This window comes from Leguminivora glycinivorella, chromosome 4 (assembly GCF_023078275.1).
Source record: "Leguminivora glycinivorella isolate SPB_JAAS2020 chromosome 4, LegGlyc_1.1, whole genome shotgun sequence".
Taxonomy (NCBI): domain Eukaryota; kingdom Metazoa; phylum Arthropoda; class Insecta; order Lepidoptera; family Tortricidae; genus Leguminivora; species Leguminivora glycinivorella.
The window spans coordinates 6,689,023-6,714,299 of record NC_062974.1 but is presented as its reverse complement, the minus strand read 5'-3'; the positions used below and the strand labels follow the sequence as shown (position 1 = coordinate 6,714,299).

The window sequence follows — 25,277 nt, the reverse complement described above, 5'->3', positions numbered from 1 at the left end:
CGTTTTCACATTATGCGATCCGATATCGGATGTAGGATCGATATCCCATATATTTAATCCGCCATCTTTGAAAAGCCTTTGAAATTTTTCCTACATCCGATATCGGATGGGATAATGTGAAAACGCACTTACGGTGTTTCATATTATTTGTATCAATGCCATTTTTTTCAAAGTTGTCCACCCCATTTTTTTGCATTTGGAAATTTTTATGTTTGTATCAGGATCGAAAGACCCCGCGATTCTGAGTATGAATCGCGTAAAAAATACCCATGGTACAAAAAAAGTGGGGTGGAAGACTTAAAAAAAAATGGCCCTATAGTTAATTATGGGATAGGAATAAAATGAGAATCATATTTTAGGACACTGAACACGGTCCTCTAGTTAGAAGTGAAACTAAATACCAATTACTATCAGCACTGCAGTTGCGGTGCAATGCGGTCGTGCATATTTCATAAGTAACTATGTAAACTATGTATAATACAACAATTTATAGTACTTACTAACGTCGTTTTACTCATTCAGTTCTAGTTGAGGCAACAAGGAAAGGATTGATTTTAATATGTATTTGTATACTGTCTAATAACAGACACGTATTTTTTTTACGTGTCCATAACTCTGTCTGCCGCGTTCGTCTGTGTCGTGTTTGTGTATGTGTTCGCGATAAACTCTGCAAAAACTATTAAACAGATTTTTATGCGGTTTCCACCCATCAGTAGAATGATTCTTGAGGCTATATATACATATTATAAGATTGGTAATAATATTTTATTATCCTAGTTTTAAATAAGCTCGTAGACAAAGACTGTCCAGTTAGACTATTGCTCTAAAAGTCGTATTTGCCGAATGTATCTCGCTGAAACAGGTCATTTACTTCGATGAGGGTATTTGTCATTGGGAATTGTAAGTCTGGTGAAATATGGCCCTCCGATGTCTAGGGCAAGGCACGTAGGGTTTTATGTTTAGAAACGAGAACGTGAGGTGATATTGGGAGTGAAGGATTTTCATGTTTTCCCTTTTTGCGGGGAAAAAGTGCATAGTTTATGAAGAGGGCATTTTTCCTTTTCATCGTTCAACTACACAGTATACGTGTATCATGTTACTAATATTATAAATACCTACTTACATTATAAATGGGAAAGTGTGTGTGTCTGTTTGTTTGCCCGTCTTTCACGGCTAAGCGGAGCGACGAATTGACGTGATTAGTTGAAGGAATGGAGACTGACATAGGCTACTTTTTAGAACGAATGTCGTTATGTTTGTTTTCAACCGGTAAAGGCACTCTTAATTCTTCAAAAACGTTTCATACAAACTTTAACCAAGGGCGGCTCACTCCGCGATTCTATCGCCGCGCTACAAGTACATGCCGGCGGCCGCGAGTTCGCGGCCTAATCAGGGGTGGCGCGCGTTCTCACGGAACGCACGTTCGCACTTTCTAATGTTACTTTACGTCGCGAGTTTTTTTTAAGGTTCATATGCGATGTCCGCGTGTGGAATGGCTAATAATGCTTAGTTAAATAGATATCATGAATAAAATAAATACCATGGGACATGTTTACACAGATCTACTATTGATTAAGGCCCCGAAAAGATTCAATAAGGCTTGTGATATTGGAACTTAAACAAAAATTTATAAATACTATATATTTATACCTAGAAAGTACCCACGACTTGAATATAATAGTATAACATTTTATCTGAGTATTAAATCGTTTTAATCCGTAGGGAACCCTATCGCTGGGCGTCGCGCACGTGCGGCTCGTTTCTTTGTTAGAATTTTGTAGGCATTTTAAAAGGCGGCATGTCGTGAACATCAAAGCAGTGGGCCTTCTGTACTTGTACTATTATATATTCTGTGCTTTAACTTGATGTCCTCAAGGACTCAAGTGTAGAAATCACTTTTAATGATGATTTTGGATCATAAATGTGTAATGAATTGATAATATTTGATTTAGTTTCACGTTTTACATTTCAATGGTATTTTTTCCTTAGGTATGTTGGTGTCGTAAAAAAAAATGTGTTTTTACTCGGTAACAATATATGTGTGTGTGCACGGGAAAACGTCCCACTTTGTCGATTGCTATAAAGCCGCTTTGTCAGTTTATTCATATAAAGTTACAAGTAAATCGACGGTAACCGACAAAGTGGGACGTTTTACTAAACACACTCACATATTTATTTGACCTTCGTGCTTTGAAATCCTCGCAACGCTCAAGATTCCACTTTTCGAACCACTCCACTTATCAAGGGGATCACCAATAGTAACATCTTGTCAGAGTGTAATAACATCTTTGTCATCATACCCGCACTTTAAATGTGCTATTGCACGCAGGCAGAGCGTGAGTTATAGAAAAATCGTTCTCCCAAGGGAATAATGAAATTTCTTGTACCGTACTTAACTTTTTAACCGCCTTCCAAATCTCAAGGGAAAGGGTTCTCAATTCGTCTGTATTTTTTATTTTTTTTAATGTTTTTTCCTCGATATCTCCGTCGTTACTGGACCGATTTTGAAAATTTTTTTTTGATTGAATGTATACGCATACAGATTGGTCCCATTTTTCTCAGAACCCAGTTCTGGTGGTGGGATCCTGGAGAAATCGAGGGAACTCCTCAAATCTGAAAGGCATACATATGGTGATTTTTGTGTTCTTAAAGGAACAGCATGCATTTACGTACGGAACAGTGACATTTGGTGCAGTGGAACTCCTGATGATGGTCAGAACGGAACTCCTCAAATCTGAACGCCACGCTTATAGTGACTTTGATATTTTTATAAGAACAGCATGCACTTACGTCCAGAACAGTGACATTTGGTGTAGTGGAACTGCTGATGATGGTTAGAACCGAACTCCTCAAATCTGAACGGCACGCTTATAGTGACTTTGGTATTTTTATAAGAACAGCATGCACTTACGTCCAGAACAGTGACATTTAGTGCATTGGAACTGCTGATGAAGAGTGAGCCACCCCTGGTTAGAGTTCCGTTCTGATAATAATTCTCATCTGTAAGTACTTCAGAATCATCCAAATTTCAAAATTGGTTCAGAAATGACGGAGATATCGAATAACAAACATTAAAAAATATACAGACGAATTGATAACATAATCCAACATTTGAAAGTATTTATCACCAGAACCCCAAAGGAAGGCGGTTTTTTTTCTTAAACATAATTTTACATCTATTTACATATTTTTTACATTGCGAGTGTGATGAAAAACATTATGTGTAACTCGGGGAGTATGAATATTACTAACTCGAGTCTTTAAATCGCTCCGTCAAGCTGTCGCGATTTAACTTACTCTCGTTAGTAATATTCCACTTCCTCCCCTTGTTGCACAATGTACGTCAACCAATTGGAACCCTAGGCCACTCTACAACCATGTCAGATTAACAAGCAGTAAGAGATTTTTTACAGTCTGATTTATAACGTCACTATGACATAGCTCTACAGTGCTAGGTTCCAATTGGTTGACTATACTATTTTATGAGGTCCAGAAAAACAAGTAATTTGCCAGACGTGCACTTATACTGATATAAAATACTTTTATGTATTCAATTACGTTCTCTGATTAAGTCTTATTGTCCTCTTTTATGTGCCCGTTAATTTATTGTTTGTTACAAAGAAAACTCTGTTATTGCCTTACTTTTAATATTATGTCGTAATGGCATTTGCCACGGCTCATGGGAGCCTGGGGTCCGCTTTGACAACGAATCCTAAGATTTGGCGTACGCATTAGTTTTTTACGAAAGCGACTGCCATCTGACCTTCCAACCCGAAGAGTAAGCTAGACATTATTCTTCTTCTTCGTCGAAACCTCATGACTGAGGGTCGTGACCACCATAAGTGCGTTTTCACATTATCCGATCCGATATCGGATGTCGGACCGATATCCCATACATTACAGGCGCCATCTTGAATTTTTTCTATTGATATCCTTCCGACATCCGATATCGGATCGGATAATGTGAAAACGCACTAAGTCGCTGTACGTTGCAGTGACGCCTTCTCAAGGCTGTCAGGATCTCGTCTGGCCAAATGGCCAAAGAAGCCTATAATTCTCTCCCCGCAGATAGCAGAGAGGCGAGTCTTGACATTAAGCTCTTGTAGAATAGATACGTTAGTGCGACGTGCTGTCCATGAAATTCCCAACATTTTACGCCAACACCACATTTTGAACGCATCTATTCTGGCCACCGTTTGCTCTTTTAATGTCCAAGTTTCCGCTGCATAGAGGAATATGGAGAAAACTAGTGTGAGCATGAAGCGTACTTTTGTACTGCGTTTGATGTTGCGGTTCCTCCATAATTTCTCCAGACGCTTAACAGCTGATTTGGCCATTTGTCCTCGCCTTACAACTTAGACATTATTGGAATTAGTACGGTTTACTCACGATGTTTTCCTTCACCGAATAGAGACTGGCAAATATCAAATGACACATAAATTCCGAAAAATTCATTGGTGAGAGCCGGGGTTCGAACCCGCGACCTCCGGAACGAAAGTCGCCGCTAGGCTACCAGCGCTTCCTTATTATGTCGTAATGATAATAAAATTGTACCTAATATGGAATAGTACATTACGATACAAGTGCGTAAAAAAGGAAGCTCGAAACGAGTGGCGATAAATTAAAACACGACCGAAGGGAGTGTTTTAAATCGACACGAGTTACGAATTTCCTTTTCGCACGTGTATCGTACGACATTTTTCTGTGCGTAAAAAAGGAAGCTCGAAACGAGTGGCGATAAATTAAAACACGACCGAAGGGAGTGTTTTAAATCGACACGAGTTACGAATTTCCTTTTCGCACGTGTATCGTACGACATTTTTCAGTACAGATGAGCCTCCGAAGTTTCGACCTGGCACATAATAAACCACTTCTCGCACTAGTGCATATAAAAATCACCATCTGTACTGAAAAAATATAAATCCCACCGGATACGTATTTTTTTTCACTATCTGCTAGTTTAAAATTGGTCTTATACTTTTTTACTCACAGCCCCAAGGAGCCTTAAAAATAAAAGAGACTAATTACGACGGCCTGTATAATTTCATCGTTCCAAAATAAATTCTCACCAAACTTAATTTGAATTAATAAGTAGGGATTATTAAACAATTGGCTCTATGAATATTCGCGGCTTTGTAAAAGTTTTCGAAGGAGTTGATGAGTTTATAGAGTTTGAAGTCGAGTTCCGATAAGTTGGCTTTAGGGTTCGAATCAGGTTCTGGTGTCTAAAGGCACAGTATAATAAAGAGTACTATCGTACAATTCGTACAGTATGGCCACTCCCGCTCCCCCCTGAAAGTGCCGCCCACCCGCTCTCGGTTACCTCACAGTTACCGCCCGTCAAGACGCGACCAGTCGACCTGTCATAATTACCTCACTCAATAAGCATGGCACGCGTTCACCAAGGTACACGAGCTTAGACTGTGCGTAGGAACGCGCCCCTTCCGTATAATACATACATATTCGATCGCCATTGTCCGAGGCAATGATGATAAAAATCATTTAATAATATTGGAACTTAAGACGCTATGGGAGCGAAAATGCTAAAATGGAAAGGAGTCCCCCTTTCAATTTGGGAATTTCAGTTAAATATACTAGTGTTATTAACCAGATTTATCGAAAAAAAATGTCCATTAAGAACAACTCAGTTAAAAGATATTGCGAAAAAATGTTTAAAATCGAGGTTCCGCTCTCGACTGTTTCCTCCTTCAAAACTTATTTAAACGGAACGAAATTTGAGAATCTGAAAAACAATGAAATAATCTGTGTCGGACCGTTTAGATTTTTTGGCTAATTGTTACCGATCTTGAGTATCACACCTTTTTTAGAGCCACATTGAAAAAGGCCGTTTTTAGAAATTTTTGATAGGCTCTAGCGTCTTTTAAAATAAAAATAGCAAAAAAATCAAAACGGTCCGACACAGATAAAAATAATAATAATCTGTGTCAAAAAAATCATTGCTATATCTTCAAAAACCAGGGAGGAAATAGTCGAGAGCGTTTGTATGGAGAATTGACCAGTATCGTATCGTCTTAACCTAGAATGTATTTTATACTAGTAAACTAACGTGCCAAAATGTTCGGATGTCAACTGCAGTCGCATTACCGTTGTAAAACGTTACTTCACTATCACTATCACTACATAGTATAAAACAAAGTCGCTTTCTCTGTCCCTATGTCCCTATGTATGCTTAATCTTTAAAACTACGTAACGGATTTTGATGCGGTTTTTTTAGGGTTCCGTAGTCAACTAGGAACCCTTATAGTTTCGCCATGTCTGTCTGTCCGTCCGTCCGTCCGTCCGTCCGTCCGTCCGTCCGTCCGTCCGTCCGCGGATAATCTCAGTAACCGTAAGCACTAGAAAGCTGAAATTTGATACCAATATGTATATCAATTACGCCAACAAAGTGCAAAAATAAAAAATGGAAAAAAATGTTTTGTTAGGGTACCCCCCATACAAGTAAAGTGGGGGCTGATTTTTTTTTTTCATTCCAACCCCAACGTGTGATATATTGTTGGATAGGTATTTAAAAATGAATAAGGGTTTACTAAGATCGTTTTTTGATGATATTAATATTTTCGGAAATAATCGCTCCTAAAGGAAAAAAAAGTGCGTCCCCCCCCTCTAACTTTTGAACCATATGTTTAAAAAATATGAAAAAAATCACAAAAGTAGAACTTTACTAAGAATTTCTAGGAAAATTGTTTTGAACTTGATAGGTTCAGTAGTTTTTGAGAAAAATACGAAAAACTACGGAACCCTACACTGAGCGTGGCCCGACACGCTCTTGGCCGGTTTTTTAATAGATAGAGTGATTGTAGAGGAAGGTTTACCATGTAGGTATAGTACCCGTGCGAAGCCGGGGCAGGTCGCTAGTGATATATAATTGACGAGTGTAGTGATTGTTTTCGTTAATGAGACATTTTTCGCTTTGAAACTTGAGCTTCTGGTAACTAAATATCATGAGGCTACCTTTGAAGAGCCTAATTAACCTCGATAATTTGACGATGTCAAAAAGATTTCAGGCAGGCAAGTATGGTCGTGCGATAAATTATAAAACATCTGGCCGTCCCTATCGCACTTACAAATAGTGCATGCAGCATGGTCGCGCGCACGCTTACCTGCCCGGTGTCCATTCAACGCAAAATATCCGCGTTCCCCAGGACATGCAAATTTACATAATCGTTTGATTATTTTGCGAGTTACGAGTGTTCTGACGCGCCCTATTAAACTCCAAATTGCTTCATGGCTGTTCTAATCGATTTTAGCTTCAATATCTCCGAACGTCGATATAATGGGCTATTGTAAAACTTCAACTCTCGACAATTGAGTTTAGTGCAATGGAAAATGTTTTAAATTGACTATTTTAGTTCAGTCGTCCAAATAAAAGTAAAGCCTCTTGTCTGGCAGATCCGCTGCCACGTTGTCCTCCCAGCGATATATGGGGTCCCATATCATACACATATATCGGTTCAATTGTGAAGTAGTAGGTCTGAATGGGTTCCCATAAAGTCTTAAGTTATAATACATCGTTTGTCTACATTTTTGTTAGTCATAATTTGGTTTTTCTTAGAAACGCGTAACTTTTCAGGTTTGTCATAAAACAAACCTAACCTAACCCAACCTACCTACATATAGATCACCTTAATGAAAAAAAACCATGAAACGTAAAACGTTTCAGAATTATGACTAACTAGCTTTTGCCCGCGGCTTCACTCGCATTAGAAAGAGACAAAAAGTAACCTATGTCAATCTCCATTCCTTCAACTATCTCCGCTTAAAAAATCACGTCAATACGTCACTCCGTTTTGCCGTGAAAGACGGACAAACAAACAGACACACACACACACTTGTTCAGGCGTATAACTAGCTTTTCACTTAAACTCAATTTATATATCCTTTATCAAGCCTTACGTATAACAACGTAGTTTTCTTCCGTTAGCGATTCTTTTATATAAGGTGGGTCATCGTAAATACCCTTAACGAAGATTTGTGCTGCCCATGTGTCGCTACCAATTTATTTTATGGCCCTAGGGCGTACAAGTTGATTAAATTTTGCTCCAAGCAATATTTAATTGATATTCTAAGCGTGTAAAAGCTATAATTAAACTATGTTGTAAGTAATGTAATTAGAGTAGAGATCTCGAGAATGTTTATTAACGGAATGGGATATTGTTGTTTCGAGAAAATATTAAATTGGTGTAAATCTTATGGTGCTCTTAAACGAGTACACGACATACATACAATACAATTCCATCTACATACCATTGCTGCGTTTGTTCTATTACGCACCAACTAATAACGAAGCCCGTGTAAGAGCACCATTTAAGTTGCATTTAAAAAAGTACCCATTTAAGGGGCGTTCCCTGCGCCAATGAATGACCTTCGATTTGAATCCCTTGATATTACGATAGTTTCTAAAGCCTACTATATTAACAGCATCGTCTTTAAACAAAATATTATCTCATAATTACTTCACAGTTTACAATTTCTGTGATATTTGGCATCAAAGTTGAACAATTTTAGGGCCAAGAACTGTTTTTTTTAGTCATAAATTTGGTTTTAATTAATTTAAAATTAGAATCTCTCTTGAATTTTTAGAAAAGTCAAAGTTAAATTCAAATATGTCGATTTCATGTATGTAACACACCCTTCACTAAACTTAAATTTCGATAAAAGTGTTTTTTTAAACCATGTTTAAAAAATCATAAAAAAATAAGTACGATTTGTTTTTCAAAATATGGCTCTTACGAATAGAGATGAAAGATTGAGGAACCGATGGCCGTTGGTCTTATAATTAAGGGCCAGTTGAATCAACCACATTTGACAGACACATCATCGTCACGCAACAGACGACTATGGAACTTCCCATACAATAAAATTTAACGAACGCTTTAACGGTGACAGACGGTTTGATGCAACCGGCCCTTAATTTGTAGTGCAACTTTTGGACTTTCAACTTAAAACTTGTCAAAAATCGATGAAAACCGTGTGGAGCCCCTTAATTCAAAACATGTAGGAACTTAAATAGCTTAATATTTTAACGTAAAATAAATGACAGATTAGTCAATTAGTCATGTTAACTAGGGCAGAAGATTTTGGAAATTCTCCAGGCAGTCTCGATAGTAAGAAGCGTTTGACAAATGTAAATTTAATTAGCCAAGTCTCGGTTCAGTTCAAGTCATGAATATGGAGCCCATTTCTAGCAAATCTTGGAGATAAATTATGAGAATCCGTCGTGGGCTGCCAAGTCGTTATTTAAGTTGGAACGTATCCGAAGGGACGATGTAACGTATTTACGTATTTATGTAGAAGAAAGAACGATTTAATACTGGACTGACAAAGCCCATACAAAAAAGCGTACCCCTGAAATGTATGGGCCTTTTAGGCTTAAAACTAGATGGCGCTGTTCGCAGCCTATAAGTGGCCAAAATCATATTTTCCCCAAATATTTTTGCGTGTTTTTATTTTTTATAAGAACAAATGACATTATTCCTTTATTTTAAAATCATGATATTATCACGTCAACACACATTTTGAAAAAAATAAATTTTCACCACACCAACTGGTAATGAAAGATAAGGAGTGGCAGGTTGGCGTGGTTCGGTCATGTAATGAGGAGGGATGAATGTCATATAGGCAAAAGAATGTTGGAGATGAAGGTTGATGGATGGAGAGGGAGGGGTAAACCCAAACAACGCTGGATGGATTGTGTGAAAGAGGATATGAGGAAGAAAGATGTGAGTGTTGAGATGACGAAAGATAGAGGAGAATGGAAGAGGAAGACGTGTTGTACCGACCCCACATAACGTGGGATAAGGGTAGGAGGAAGAAGAAGACCAACTGGTAATGACTTACTTTGCTATTCGAAAACAGATAGCAAAATTGCATTTTATCCACAAGAGTGCAAAGTAATTTCATACAAATTTTAACTTTATGTCTTAAGCTGGCTGGTAGAATTTACTAATAAATGATGATTTTGAATCATAAATATTGAATAGATTGCTGGATTTGATTTAGCTTATTGTTTTATAGTCAGTATTTTGTTTGTGTTGGTGTGGTGAAAAATTTTGTGTTTCAATCGGTGGCAAAGTTTGTTTAACCTTCGTGCCTTGAAACCCTCGCAACGCTCAAAATTTATCCCATAAAGGGGTAGGCAGAGCACATGAACTACTAAAGTTACAGTGCCATTCTTGGCAAAAAGGGGTTGATAGAAATCGAAATTGTGCTATTGCAGTGACAGGTTGCCAGCCTCTCGCCAACGCCACAATTTAACCCATATCCCACAGTCGACTTCTACGACACCCTCGGGAAGAAAGGGGGTGGTGAAATTCTTAACCCGTCACCACACGGGATAACTAACATCGATACTATATTATTATTAATTATTATAAATGGGACAGTGTGAGTTGAAGGGATAGAGAGTAACATAGGCTACCTTTTGTCTCTTTCTAACTCCTCACTTCCCTAAAATGAGGGGTGGAATGGAAGTTTGTATGAAGCAAATGATGGCAAAAACTAGTATGTCATTTTTTTACAATATCTATGCTAGTTTTATGGTATACTCCTAGGTCATTAGTTAGCCTGTAATAGAGTCATCTCACAATATCGGACCTCGGCATAGCAGCCCGTTCTCTCCAGAGGTCGGAAGCGTTGGCGAGTGAAAAATTGTCCGAATACCCCTCACGTAATAGAGGCCGGGATTGAAATTAAAGAACCAGCCAAGCGTGTGCCTGGTTTTGACAGAGCGGTTCTTGTTTATATGCGGTATTAAGTAATATTGATCATTCAGTATTAAAAATAAAATGGGTCAAGGGTCAATCGCAGAAAATTTGTACCTTTTGGATTTCGCAATGAAACTGATGAATTTGTAACGCAACTGATAAAATAAAAGCGTCTATCAGTAGGTATGGAAAAAGCTAATTCTTAGTTTCGTTACGTAACGAAACTTAGAAATTTATCTGAGAATTTTTCACATAGGTACATGAATTATTGCCCTCAAACGTGTAATGAATTGATCTAAAACTGTATAGATTTGGATTTTGGAGTAAAACCAAATTTTTAAAATAAACGCTATGTAAAAAGTGCAATATTTACTGAAGGAATTCGCCGTAACTAATTCTGAGTATTATTTTGGTTTTGCTACACTACTCGAAGGGCGAACCTAATCCTGAAACACAAATGGATATCGACTTGTATAGGAATTTGACAGGTGCCTAATCATTGTTAAATAAATAAAATAAATAAATATTATAGGACCTTCTTACACATATTGACTGAGGCCCACGGTAAGCTCAAGAAGGCTTGTATTGTGGGTACTCAGACAACGATATATCCATACTACTAATACTACTATACTATTATAAATGCGAAAGTAACTCTGTCTGTCTGTCTGTCTGTGTCTGTTGTAACAATATTTTTTCAAACCTCGTAGGTATATTTTTATTTAGCTGATATTATACTCAAGTAACTATTGGTTTCGTACAGGCAGAGCCATCTATCGGCAGGATTGTATTGATAACCCAGTTTGCTGTTAGCTAGAATGACAAAAGATGGCGTGTCGATCGTCGTTAATTTATTTCCTTCCAAAATCCCTTTTGAATTTTCATTTATTGAAAATAAAACTCAATTTATTATTGTATTGTTAGTTTTCGTTCCTTTTTGGAAATATTTTATTACCCTCTTTAAGACAGAAGTTAAAGTTGTTGTCTATAGGCGAATGCATCTCGTCACGTATCTGTGGGCCGAGCTGTCAGCCGACACTTTGCATATTGGAAAGGATGTAGACGGGTGGTTTTCAAATTCTTCAGGGCCAATGCGCCACATTCTAATTTTTAAATCGCGAATTAATCGCATAATCGTAAGTATTTTCTTCCATATTCGAATGCAGTTTGTTGTGTTACGTTCAGTGCTAATTCTTGTGTCCATTATTTTCAGATGATTTTATTTTTATAAAATTACTGAGGACCCCTTCCATTGACATGATTGCACGGAACCACAAGCCGGCTTCTTTTCTGGAATGGGTACGTTTCACATTCGTTCGAGTAATATTTTAACCCTCGCTAAGGGTTGGTGGAAGCCTCAGGGTCATTGTTTTTTTTTAAACCTATTTCAGGTCCTCAGATTTGGAGGTTAACGTTCGAAGACAGAGCAGAGCTGATGCTTCCCGAGCCTGGACCGGTGGACAGGAGGCTGTGGCGATCGGTATGGAAGAGCTCCCATTCCGTGGCTGCAGCGGCCACCTCTCCTCAATTCGGTTAGACGTCCCCCAAGGTCAGAGCGTTCCTCGTTTATTTTTTTAAAAAAGGCGCCCAACATAAATTAATTTTTTAATTAATAATTTACCTTTTACCCGGTCTTCCAGTACCAGAACTACTGACTCACCCCTATGCTCTAAATTTTAGGTATTTGTTTTTTTTTTTAAGTAAATAGACTGAGCTAGCGATATAATTTATAATAAGGGTAGTTTCATTGCCTACCAGTTAGGCGTTACTAAGTAGTGTATTATTACTTTCGAAATTATTTTCAAAAAGTAAGTTAATTAAAAAGTTATTTTCTATATAAATACCTAGTTTACTTTATTTACCCTTAGGTAATCCCCAAAATTGTAACATTGGCAGCCCTACGTGTGGCTTTAGAGAGTTCATAGTCTAGAGCCAATTTGGCCACAAGTCGTCTCCTTCACGATTTTCGTCGACATCTCTTCTAAATACCTAAAACAGGTATGGATATGTTCCTCGTTCTCTCCAGATTACGAATTGACCTGTTTTAGTTTAAGGAGGGGGGGACGGGTCGAGAAAAAGGGGGGGAAAGATGGCGACCGACCATCATAGATATTTATTCACATCTTGAGTCCTATGGCATCAATCTGTTCGTGCAAGGTGTCATTTGAAAGCTTATTAAACCTCCTTTAATTATTTTTAAATAACTATACTCATAAAAGTAACCGTTTACGAAATATTTAAAAATATGTGCTTTTTTTTCGCGCATGAATTGCACAAGTACTAGTAAAAAATGCGTCTAACTCAATAAACAATAACTTTACCGCAATTGATGTTATTATAAAATTTTCGCGTCTATTCATGCTCTTTCTAAAAATATAAGTTTCATTGGTATATGATAATATATAACCATGTAATTAAGAATTTTGTTTGGCAGGGGTTATCCTCCAGGTCGCATAAACGGGCGCTGACCGTAGTAAAGTATTAAATATTTTTGAGGTCTTATTTTACGGATCCATATGTGAGAGGTATCGTTTGAAAGATAATTAAACCTACTATAATTGTTTACACATAACTATAGTCATAAAGGTAGCTGTTTACAAAATATTTGAAAATATGTGTTTTTTATCGAGCATGAATCGCACAAGTACTGGTAAAAAATGCTTCTAAGTCAATAAACAATAACGTTACCGCAATTGATGTTATTATAAAATTTACGCGACTATTCATGAGCTTTCTAAGAATATAAGTTTTATTGGTAAGTGATAATATAACCATGAAATTACGAATTTTGTTTCGTAGTGGTCACTCTGCCGGTCGCATAAATGAGCGCTGACCGTAGTAAAGTATTCAATATTTTTAAGTTCCTATTTTACGGATCCATATGTAAGAGGTATCATTTGAAAGCAAATTAAACCTTCTATAATTATTTTTGAATAACTATAGTTATAAAGGTAGCTGTTTACAAAATATTTGAAAACATGAGTTTTTGTTTCGAGCATGAGTTGCACATATACAGATAAAAAATGCTTCTAACTTAATAAACCATAACTTTACTGCAATTAATGTTATTATAAAATTTACGCGAAATTTCATGCGCTTTCTAAAAATGTAAGTTTTATTGATGTATGATAATATATGACCAAGTAATACGAATTTGGTTTAGCAGGGGTCACTGCGGCCTGTCACGATATTGGGTGCTGACTGACCGTCGCAAAATTTTCTACATTACTCAGATCCTATTTTACTGATAAATTTGTGAGAGGTATCATTTGAAAGCATATTATAAGTACTATCTTTATTTTTAATACTTCAAGTCGAAACTGTAGAAGTTTACAAAATATTTGATTAGTAATATGTGTATTTTACTGTGCAAAAATAGCATTGGCATTGATAAGACACGCTTCTAGGTCAAAAAATTATAGTTTTCCGCAATTGATATAATAACAAAATAAACGGAAAATTACTTACACAAAAAATAAGTTTGGTTTGTATTGCATAAATAATTAATTTTAATTTGTTCAGCTCACCTACTGCGCACCATCATATAAATGGATGTCCACCGTCGTTACCTTTTTTCATGATTTTTCAGATTTTATTTCACTGATCTATATTTACAATAAATATACCCAATTTATCACGTATCGAATATAAAATCTGTAAAATGATGAAAAAATTAAGGCAACGGCGGTGGACATCCGTTTATATGACGATTGACCGTGCGCAGTGGGTATGGTGGACAAATTAACATTAAATATTTAAGCAAAATTAACAAAACTCATTTTTTGTAAAGACCATACATTTTGCGATTCATTTCGTTATTATATCAATTGCGGAAAAATATAATTTATCGAGCTAGAAGCATGTTTCACTCGTATCAGTGCGAATGCTATTCATATACAGTAAAAATACACTTTTTGTCAAATATTTTGTAAACTTGTACAATTACGACTAAAATTATTAAAAAGTAACGATAGTACGTAAAATATTCTTTCGAATGATACCTGTCACAAATGGATCGCTAAAATAGGATCTGAGAAATACATAAAATTAGGCGACGGTTAGCACCTATTTACGTCACGGTCACGGGGGTGCAGTGACACCTGCTAAACCAAATTCGTTATTACTTGGTTGTATAATATCATACATCAATAAAACTTATATTTTTAGAAAGCACATGAAATGTCCTGTAAATCTTATAATATCATTATTTGCGGTAAAGTTATTGTTTATTGGTCATGCGTCATGCACTAAGATACAATCTTAAAAATTATGAAAACGGCAACGAAAATGGTCATCCATGTATATAACGGTGTGCAGTGAGTATGATGGATAAATTAACATTAATTGTTTATGCAATACTGACAAAACTTATTATTTGAAAAGGTTTAAGGTAATTTTGGCGTTTATTTTGTTAGTATATCAATTGCGGAAAAATATAATTCATTGAGCTAGAAGCATGTTTTACTCACATCGGTTCCAATGCATATTTTCAAATATTTTGTTAGCTACTACAGTTACAACTAAAATTATTGAGAAATAATGATAGTACGCATAATATACTTTCAAAAGATTCCTGTTCAATAAAATAGGATCTGAAAAATATAGAAAATTTGGCGACGGTCAGCATTCATACGTGGCCGGGCGCTGTGGCTCCTACTTAACCAAATTTGTAATTACTTGGTTATATAATATCATACACCAATAATACTTATGTTATTAGAAAGCGCATGAAATTCCACGTAAATTATATACTAACATCAATTCTGGAAAAGTTGTTGTTTATGGATTAAGAAGCATTTATTACCAGTAGGTACTTGTGCGACTCATGGTCTATAAAACACATATTTTCAAATATTTTCTAAACAGCTACCTTAATGACTATAGTTATTTATAAAAAAATATAGTAGATTTAATTAGCTTTAAAACGATACCACTCGCATATGGATCCGTAAAATAGGACCTCAAAAATATTGAATACTTTACTACGGTCAGCGCCCATTTCTGCGACCGGGCAGAGTGATTCCTGCTACACCAAATTCGTAATTACATGGTTATATATTATCATATACCAATGAAACTTATATTTTTAGAAAGAGCATGAATAGATGCAAAAAATTTATAATAACATCAATTGCGGTAAAGTTATTGTTTATTGAGTTAGACGCATTTTTTACTAGTACTTGTGCAATTCATGCGCGATAAAAAACACATATTTTAAAATATTTCGTAAACGGTTACTTTTATGAGTATAGTTATTTAAAAACAATTAAAGTAGGTTTAATAAGCTTTCAAATGACACCTCGCACGAACAGATTGGTGCCATAGGACTCGAGATGTGAATAAATATCTATGATGGTCGGCCGCCATCTTTCTTCCCCCTTTTTCTCAACCCGTCCCCCCCTCCTTAAACTAAAACAGGTCAATTCGTAATCTGGACAGAACGAGGAACACATCCAGACCTGTTTTAGGTATTTAGAAGAGATGTCGACGACTTTTTGCAAAAGAGGTCGTTTGGTCCCTGACTATCAGGCTGGAAGACCGTTAGTTGCTTACCTATTTAATAATTTTCTTAAACATAGTATTAGAGATTATTTACATACCTACCTAAGATTGTTGGCAAAATCAATGTTAAACATTACTTTAAATAACAAATTCCTTACTAAAAATAAAGGAAAGGTTTCCGTATTTACTTTCGTTCCGTACTTTCTTTGTGTGTTAAATGTATAGTACCATATAGATAATTATTACCTCTTGTTAGTTGGTGGGTACCAAATCTGGTTATTTTTATTCATTGCCAACAGTACTATATATACCTACAAAACCATTTTGTCTCTTTATTTTAGTGAAAAGTAAGAAGTTATGCTTGTATTTAATTCTAAATAGTACCACACGCTTGGTACCTACTGCATTTTGTAATTCGTAAATGAGGATTTTTTTTTACATTTTGATGTGAAAGGTGTGATTAGCAAATTAAATTTATTTTACATTGTATTTAACTAGACTACATACCTACTCTTTTTCTAGAAGGTGGTTAATTTTAATTGTTCATAGTTCTTACCTAATGATAATAGTTGAAGTAATTTAAAGTACCTACAGCCAGTCGTAAGAATTGGTGTCTTGTTTTCTAAATTACCTATTTTATTCTTCCTTCCTTAACGATATTGAAGTTTGATGTTGTAAATTTAGTACAAATATTTATGTAGGTATTTTAATTGAGTTTTACTACATAAAGTTAAACATGTAAAGAGCATACAGGGTGATTCTAAAAAATGTTAAAAATAATAATTTAACCTAACTTTTATATTTAAATAATTGGGTGATCGTTTGGACCTTTTATTGTTTAAATTAGTCCAGCGTGCACATTTAATATTATTCGTGGGTTTCCTTTGTGGTTGAGAATACTTTAGAATAAATATTTTGTTGTGAAAGTGATCGTGATCTAAGTTGTTTACGAGGCGTTATCTTTATTACCTACTTTCCGGTGGGTTAGATTTAACACAAGTTTTTCCATATTGTTGTTACGTTAAGGAGTAGGTATTCATTTATTAGCAGTTATCGGTGATAGGTAGTTTTTTTGTTTTGATGTATAGTAGGCGTTTTCTTTATGTGTTTGAAGTGGGAGTTAAGTACATTGTGTCCGGATGGTACTAATACGTCCGTACACAAGTATTACCTTTTCGATGTTTGGTGGTGAGTGGACGATTTAAAAGTTCTCTTCACGTAGTTTTCTGGGTGCTGGCGTTTTAAACCAGCATTTCAGCTTCACTGGCTGGTCGGATTCTTGCGGATTTAAACGGAGAATTCTTAATAGCAGTGTTGTACCCTTGTTGATGCTTTGCGATATGACTTAAATCATATGCGTGAACGTTGGCGTTCTTTTGTGTTGTCGGACCGACAGACTTGCGTCGCCTGAGACGCGGTCTGTACAGTCAACCCTTGTACTTATGTCTAATGTTGTGTCGAAACGTTCCGTCTTGTGTCGTACATAGACGCAGCCGGTATATACGCTTCGTTGTTCTGGTGTTATTGTCTGTTCTTTGTATTCTTAGCTGTCACCGATATTTGTTAGGGAAATTTCATTTAGCTATAAGCCGTCTTCCGTTATATCGCTTGGACGTACAGCCCGCTGTCTGGTATAGCTCGCTGTGCCGCCAAGAAATATAGACGATGCGACGTAATGTAGTAATTTACCTAAAAAAAAAAAAGGGGCTATTCTTATCTGGTTTAGTGCGTGGGTTCGATTTGGATGGTTTTTTTGTTATCGATTATAGATTTCGAGTTGTAGCTGTTATATTACCCATATTTCCTGTAGTTTGGAGCTGGGGACCAGCTCAAAATTTTGCCTGCGTCAAAATTTTCTCTGGGGAGGGGAGTACTGTAACAATATTTTTTCAAACCTCGTAGGTATATTTTTATTTAGCTGATATTATACTCAAGTAACTATTGGTTTCGTACAGGCAGAGCCATCTATCGGCAGGATTGTATTGATAACCCAGTTTGCTGTTAGCTAGAATGACAAAAGATGGCGTGTCGATCGTCGTTAATTTATTTCCTTCCAAAATCCCTTTTGAATTTTCATTTATTGAAAATAAAACTCAATTTATTATTGTATTGTTAGTTTTCGTTCCTTTTTGGAAATATTTTATTACCCTCTTTAAGACAGAAGTTAAAGTTGTTGTCTATAGGCGAATGCATCTCGTCACGTATCTGTGGGCCGAGCTGTCAGCCGACACTTTGCATATTGGAAAGGATGTAGACGGGTGGTTTTCAAATTCTTCAGGGCCAATGCGCCACATTCTAATTTTTAAATCGCGAATTAATCGCATAATCGTAAGTATTTTCTTCCATATTCGAATGCAGTTTGTTGTGTTACGTTCAGTGCTAATTCTTGTGTCCATTATTTTCAGATGATTTTATTTTTATAAAATTACTGAGGACCCCTTCCATTGACATGATTGCACGGAACCACAAGCCGGCTTCTTTTCTGGAATGGGTACGTTTCACATTCGTTCGAGTAATATTTTAACCCTCGCTAAGGGTTGGTGGAAGCCTCAGGGTCATTGTTTTTTTTTAAACCTATTTCAGGTCCTCAGATTTGGAGGTTAACGTTCGAAGACAGAGCAGAGCTGATGCTTCCCGAGCCTGGACCGGTGGACAGGAGGCTGTGGCGATCGGTATGGAAGAGCTCCCATTCCGTGGCTGCAGCGGCCACCTCTCCTCAATTCGGTTAGACGTCCCCCAAGGTCAGAGCGTTCCTCGTTTATTTTTTAAAAAAGGCGCCCAACATAAATTAATTTTTTAATTAATAATTTACCTTTTACCCGGTCTTCCAGTACCAGAACTACTGACTCACCCCTATGCTCTAAATTTTAGGTATTTGTTTTTTTTTTTTAAGTAAATAGACTGAGCTAGCGATATAATTTATAATAAGGGTAGTTTCATTGCCTACCAGTTAGGCGTTACTAAGTAGTGTATTATTACTTTCGAAATTATTTTCAAAAAGTAAGTTAATTAAAAAGTTATTTTCTATATAAATACCTAGTTTACTTTATTTACCCTTAGGTAATCCCCAAAATTGTAACACTGTTACGCTTTCCCGCTTAAACCACGCAACCGATTTTGATGAAATTTGGAACAGACAATCTTTAGACCCTGAGACAGAACATAGGCTACTTTTTATTTCGAAAAAAAGGGATGAAGGGGTTGAAAAAGAGGTTGAAAGTTTGTATGGGATTTCTTAATTTTACATGATAAAACCATGAAACTTTATATTTTAGCACTTGATAAGAAATCATAAAACATATATTTAAAGTCACATACAGGTCGAACGCGATTAATTAACATTATTTTTACCTTTAAAATAAACATGGTGGGAAATAAACATTAACTAAAAGCGGGTAGATTATATTTATTTGTCTACCCCGAACATTTATATAAATTAATATCGGGTAGTTTTGTGTTGTTTACATCTCCGGTGACATTTTGCTGGGACGTCAGTCTTCCGCGACCACGGCCAGTGCAACCTGGCCGAAACGTTGGGAAAAAAGGTAAAAATAATGTTAATTAATCGCGTTCGACCTGTATGTGACTTTAAATATGTGTACAAAGCGCGAGAACTTAAAGTGTTATATCATTAAACATCTTGATAAGGGATAGGGATAGGGATAGGGATAGCGATAAGGATAGCGATAGAGAAAGCGATAGGGATAGCGATAGGGATAGGGATAGCGATAGCGATACGGATACGGATAATATGGGTATCGTTAGCGGGATACGGATAATCGGTCGGCGGTCTCTTACAATCAATGTGCTCTAAGACGATCGTTGTTTGCTTGCTTGAAGATTACGTTTGCGATAAGTATAAGCAAAATGTAAAAAATTGTAAGGGATAATAGAAAAAAGTACTTTTTACCCACCGATCATAGTGTCGAAATACGGGCTATGTGGGATGTTTATAAAGGTTTCCCCAGCGTATATAGAATTACCTACGCTGTGGTCGATGTGTAATATTTCTACAATCATTGCAAGCAAAAGTATTATGTGCAATCGAAATAATCGCAGATAAATATACCTACAGAGAAGTCTACGGTCCCTACGGATCCAAATGAAAATCTTAATGAATACTTTTATTACGCGGGCGAAGCCGCGGGTAAAAGCTAGTAATATTATAAATGCGAAAGTAACTCTGTCTGTCTGTCTGTCTGTTACGCTTTCCCGCTTAAACCACGCAACCGATTTTGATGAAATTTGGAACAGACAATCTTTAGACCCTGAGACAGAACATAGGCTACTTTTTATTTCGAAAAAAAGGGATGAAGGGGTTGAAAAAGAGGTTGAAAGTTTGTATGGGATTTCTTAATTTTACATGATAAAACCATGAAACTTTATATTTTAGCACTTGATAAGAAATCATAAAACATATATTTAAAGTCACATACAGGTCGAACGCGATTAATTAACATTATTTTTACCGTAAACTAGAACTTTCCTTTGCTAATCCGCGAATAGATAACGTGCAAGTCAATCAGTGCTAACCTGTTATAATTACTTGCGTATTTTTTACATGCAATTAATTTTCCCACCCTCCCACCGCAAAAATAAAAATAAATACGCAAATAAATATAACAACCCACCACCAAAAATACAAAACTCGACACGTGTTTCGCCTCTCTACGAGGCATCCTCAGGAGCTGATGTTGACGGTCCGAAGTCCCGCAACTGACTGATCGTCCCCAGAATGGTCGGCCATATTTATACTTTGTCCACCCCCCCTACCAAGCAAGTTAGATGGAAAAATTCAAACAAACAACAACAAAACACAAAAAAACAACAAACAAACAAACAACACACATATACAAACCATACCATAATGGTCGGCCATATTTATACAAAGTATAAATATGGCCGACCATTCTGGGGACGATCAGTCAGTTGCGGGACTTCGGACCGTCAACATCAGCTCCTGAGGATGCCTCGTAGAGAGGCGAAACACGTGTCGAGTTTTGTATTTTTGGTGGTGGGTTGTTATATTTATTTGCGTATTTATTTTTATTTTTGCGGTGGGAGGGTGGGAAAATTAATTGCATGTAAAAAATACGCAAGTAATTATAACAGGTTAGCACTGATTGACTTGCACGTTATCTATTCGCGGATTAGCAAAGGAAAGTTCTAGTTTACGATTAACATGGATTTCCGCAAAGTAACGCCTGATTCCATCGATTATTATTTTTACCTTTAAAATAAACATGGTGGGAAATAAACATTAACTAAAAGCGGGTAGATTATATTTATTTGTCTATCCCGAACATTTATATAAATTAATATCGGGTAGTTTTGTGTTGTTTACATCTCCGGTGACATTTTGCTGGGACGTCAGTCTTCCGCGACCACGGCCAGTGCAACCTGGCCGAAACGTTGGGAAAAAAGGTGAAAATAATGTTAATTAATCGCGTTCGACCTGTATGTGACTTTAAATATGTGTACAAAGCGCGAGAACTTAAAGTGTTATATCATTAAACATCTTGATAAGGGATAGGGATAGCGATAGGGATAGCGATAGGGAAAGCGATAGGGATAGCGATAGGGATAGCGATAGGGATAGCGATAGGGATAGCGATAGGGATAGCGATAGCGATAGCGATAGCGATAGCGATAGCGATAGCGATACGGATACGGATACGGATACGGATACGGATACGGATACGGATACGGATACGGATACGGATACGGATATGGATACGGATACGGATACGGATAATATGGGTATCGTTAGAGGGATACGGATAATCGGTCGGCGGTCTCTTACAATCAATGTGCTCTAAGACGATCGTTGTTTGCTTGCTTGAAGATTACGTTTGCGATAAGTATAAGCAAAATGTAAAAAATTGTAAGGGATAATAGAAAAAAGTACTTTTTACCCACCAATCATAGTGTCGAAATACGGGCTATGTGGGATGTTTATAAAGGTTTCCCCAGCGTATATAGAATTACCTACGCTGTGGTCGATGTGTAATATTTCTACAATCATTGCAAGCAAAAGTATTATGTGCAATCGAAATAATCGCAGATAAATATACCTACAGAGAAACCTACGGTCCCTACGGATCCAAATGAAAATATTAATGAATACTTTTATTATGCGGGCGAAGCCGCGGGTAAAAGCTAGTATAATAAATAAATGCTTATATACTTACATAGATGTTCGATTAATAAAAAGTATTTCTATTAAGAACTGAAAAAAAATTTGGGGATTTAATGCCCCGTAACGAAACCTGAGTAGGTAACGAAAGTTCAAAAAAGCTGGACTTGCTAATCAACATTAAAATTTTAAAGTTTAATTATATCTATTATATAATTCTTAATAAAACACCTACAGAACTCAAAGAAGAATATTATATGACTAAGTAACTTACTGGTTGAAACCAATTTTTGCTTGTCATTCTTTGACACCATGATACCAAAAATATCACGTTCATGTCATATACGACACAAATCAGCAGGCAGGCAAACATAACATTTTAATTACATGTCTTGTTAATGGTTTAATATTGTTCATCAGGATATAATAAATGTAAACTGTTATCTGATCTTAAAAATAAATAAGCTCTTTACAAAATAAATTCTACGTGTAACTGAAATTAATAATTAATAATGGTTAGGATAGGTATAATATTATACTTTGCCGTTAGCAACAAGTTCCCAATCGATCGGTTTAAGTTCCAAATCGGTTCATCCGTTTAGGAGCTAGCTAGCGATGCGGAGTAACTGCTTGGTCAGCAGAGCCTGTACTTTTATGCCGATGACATCATTTTGACGTCACAAATAGGTGATCCCAAATAGTTTTATTATGTATAATTAATAATCATTCGTCGTCAATCATTTTAATAGTATAATTTAAAAGTATCTCACAATATCATCACGATATCCTCCCTTGTTTTTAAAAGAATTACGGCCTGGCCACGACATTGGTCTAAGCGCGACAGCGGTGAGAGGCGGCCATACATTGGAGCGAGATAGAGCGATGGTACTTTTCATTCGCACGTATGGCTGCCGCTCACCGTTGTCGCGCTTAGACCAATGTCGTGGTCGGGCCGTTCAAGTGCTACCGCTCCGCAACATGAAACATAAACTGGAATAAATGTCATAGGGTTCCTGTTCCTACACAAAATAACAAAGGGACGAAACTCGGCAGCGGGCGAGCCAGGAATTGAACCCAGGTCTCTAGCTTTCGGGACTAACGTCTTTTTCACTAGACTATTTATCTATTATTTAATATTTCATTCATATTTTGTAGGTATTAAGAATGTGAATTGTTTTTGTGACTTCTTACGGTATGCTAAAAAGTCATTTGGGAGAATCTTTTGCAAAATTTAAGTCAGAGCGTAGCAGGTAAAATAATTACGAAGTGAGTGGCGAAGACTTAAATATAGCTGTGAAATTTAATTTTGACTTGTCCTTTTTACTTGTGCTATTTTTATTCGAATTGGAAGTGTAAGGTTTCGAATTTAGTTTAAGATAAGGATAAATAAATTTAACGTTATATTTACGTTTCGTTATTCTACAGGAAATTTAAACAAAAACTAATTTAAATATTACTTTTTTAGGAATTTGCTTTGTGCAAAACAAAATAAATGCACGAAACGCAATACGCTAATTAATTTGAAAACGGAATGTATATTGGACGGTAGTCAAATAACAATAATTAAAATATTTTTGTAATTCACGTAAACTTCATACTGTAAAATTTAACACTTTCGCTACCAAGAACCCGACTGTCGGGCACACCGCTCGTAGAAGCGTAGCCGATTACATGGGTTTCCCCGTATGTAGCGAAAATGTCGTAGCGCCGCGTAGAGCCCGGTTTCGAAAGTGTTAAAAAAACAAAAGCCCACCGACCTAGCCGTAGTGACAATCATTGACACTACATGGCTATTGAAACGCAGTGGCTCTGTCAAGCCACTTTAAGCTGGGTCCACACTTGTGACAATTTACCGAACATTATCCCGTGACCGTATCACGAACACGTGTCAGTACCGTTAATGTGGACGTCTTTTGTTACGCGAACAATTTGTTACAAGCAGTACGGCACAATCCATTCCGAACACTGGAAGAAACTCCCGGACACAGGATAACTGTCAGGACAACGTATGAGGTTACGATCTACTAATAGTCAGGGACCAAACGACCTCTTTTACAAAAAGTCGTCGACATCTCTTCTAAATACCTAAAACAGGTATCGATGTGTTCCTCGTTATCTCCAGATTACGAATTGACCTGTTTTAGTTTAAGGAGGGGGGGACGGGTTGAGAAAAAGGGGGGAGAAAGATGGCGGCCGACCATCATAGATATTTATTCACATCTCGAGTCCTATGGCACCAATCTGTTCGTGCAAGGTGTCGTTTGAAAGCTTATTAAACCTACTTTAATTATTTATAAATAACTATACTCATAAACCTAACCGTTTACGAAATATTTGAATATATGTATTTTTTTATCGCGCATGAATTGCACAACTACTAGTAAAAAATGCGTCTAACTCAATAAACAATAACTTTACCGCAATTGATGTTATTATAACATTTTCGCGTCTATTTATGCTCTTTCTAAAAATATAAGTTTCATTGGTATATGATAATATATAACCATGTAATTATGAATTTGGTTTAGCAGGAGTCACTCTGCCCGGTCGCAGAAATGGGCGCTGACCGTAGTAAAGTATTCAATATTTTTGAGGTCCTATTTTACGGATCCATATGCGAGAGGTATCGTTTCAAAGCTAATTAAACCTACTATATTTTTTTATAAACAACTATAATCATAAAGGTAGCTGTTTAGAAAATATTTGAAAATATGTGTTTTATAGACCATGAGTCGCACAAGTACCTACTGGTAAAAAATGCTTCTTAATCAATAAACAACAACTTTTCCGAAATTGATGTTAGATTTACGCTATATAATAAGATTTACGCGGAATTTTGTGCGCTTTCTAATAACATAAGTTTTATTGGTGTATGATATTATATAACCAAGCAATTACAAATATGGTTAAGTAGG

The 25,277-nt window shown here is 36.5% G+C and overlaps 2 long non-coding RNA genes across 2 annotated transcripts; both read left to right on the top strand.

The window, feature by feature from the left end:
- The first annotated feature begins 11,412 nt into the window (after nucleotides 1–11,412).
- Nucleotides 11,413–12,565, top strand: LOC125225604. The gene is made up of 2 exons (XR_007176998.1): nucleotides 11,413–12,023; nucleotides 12,116–12,565. It is a non-coding gene; the product is annotated as an uncharacterized LOC125225604 (long non-coding RNA).
- A 3,695-nt stretch (nucleotides 12,566–16,260) lies between these two features.
- LOC125225804 lies at nucleotides 16,261–19,259 on the top strand. Its single transcript, XR_007177023.1, has 2 exons — nucleotides 16,261–18,717; nucleotides 18,810–19,259. It is a non-coding gene; the product is annotated as an uncharacterized LOC125225804 (long non-coding RNA).
- The last annotated feature ends 6,018 nt before the right edge of the window (nucleotides 19,260–25,277 follow it).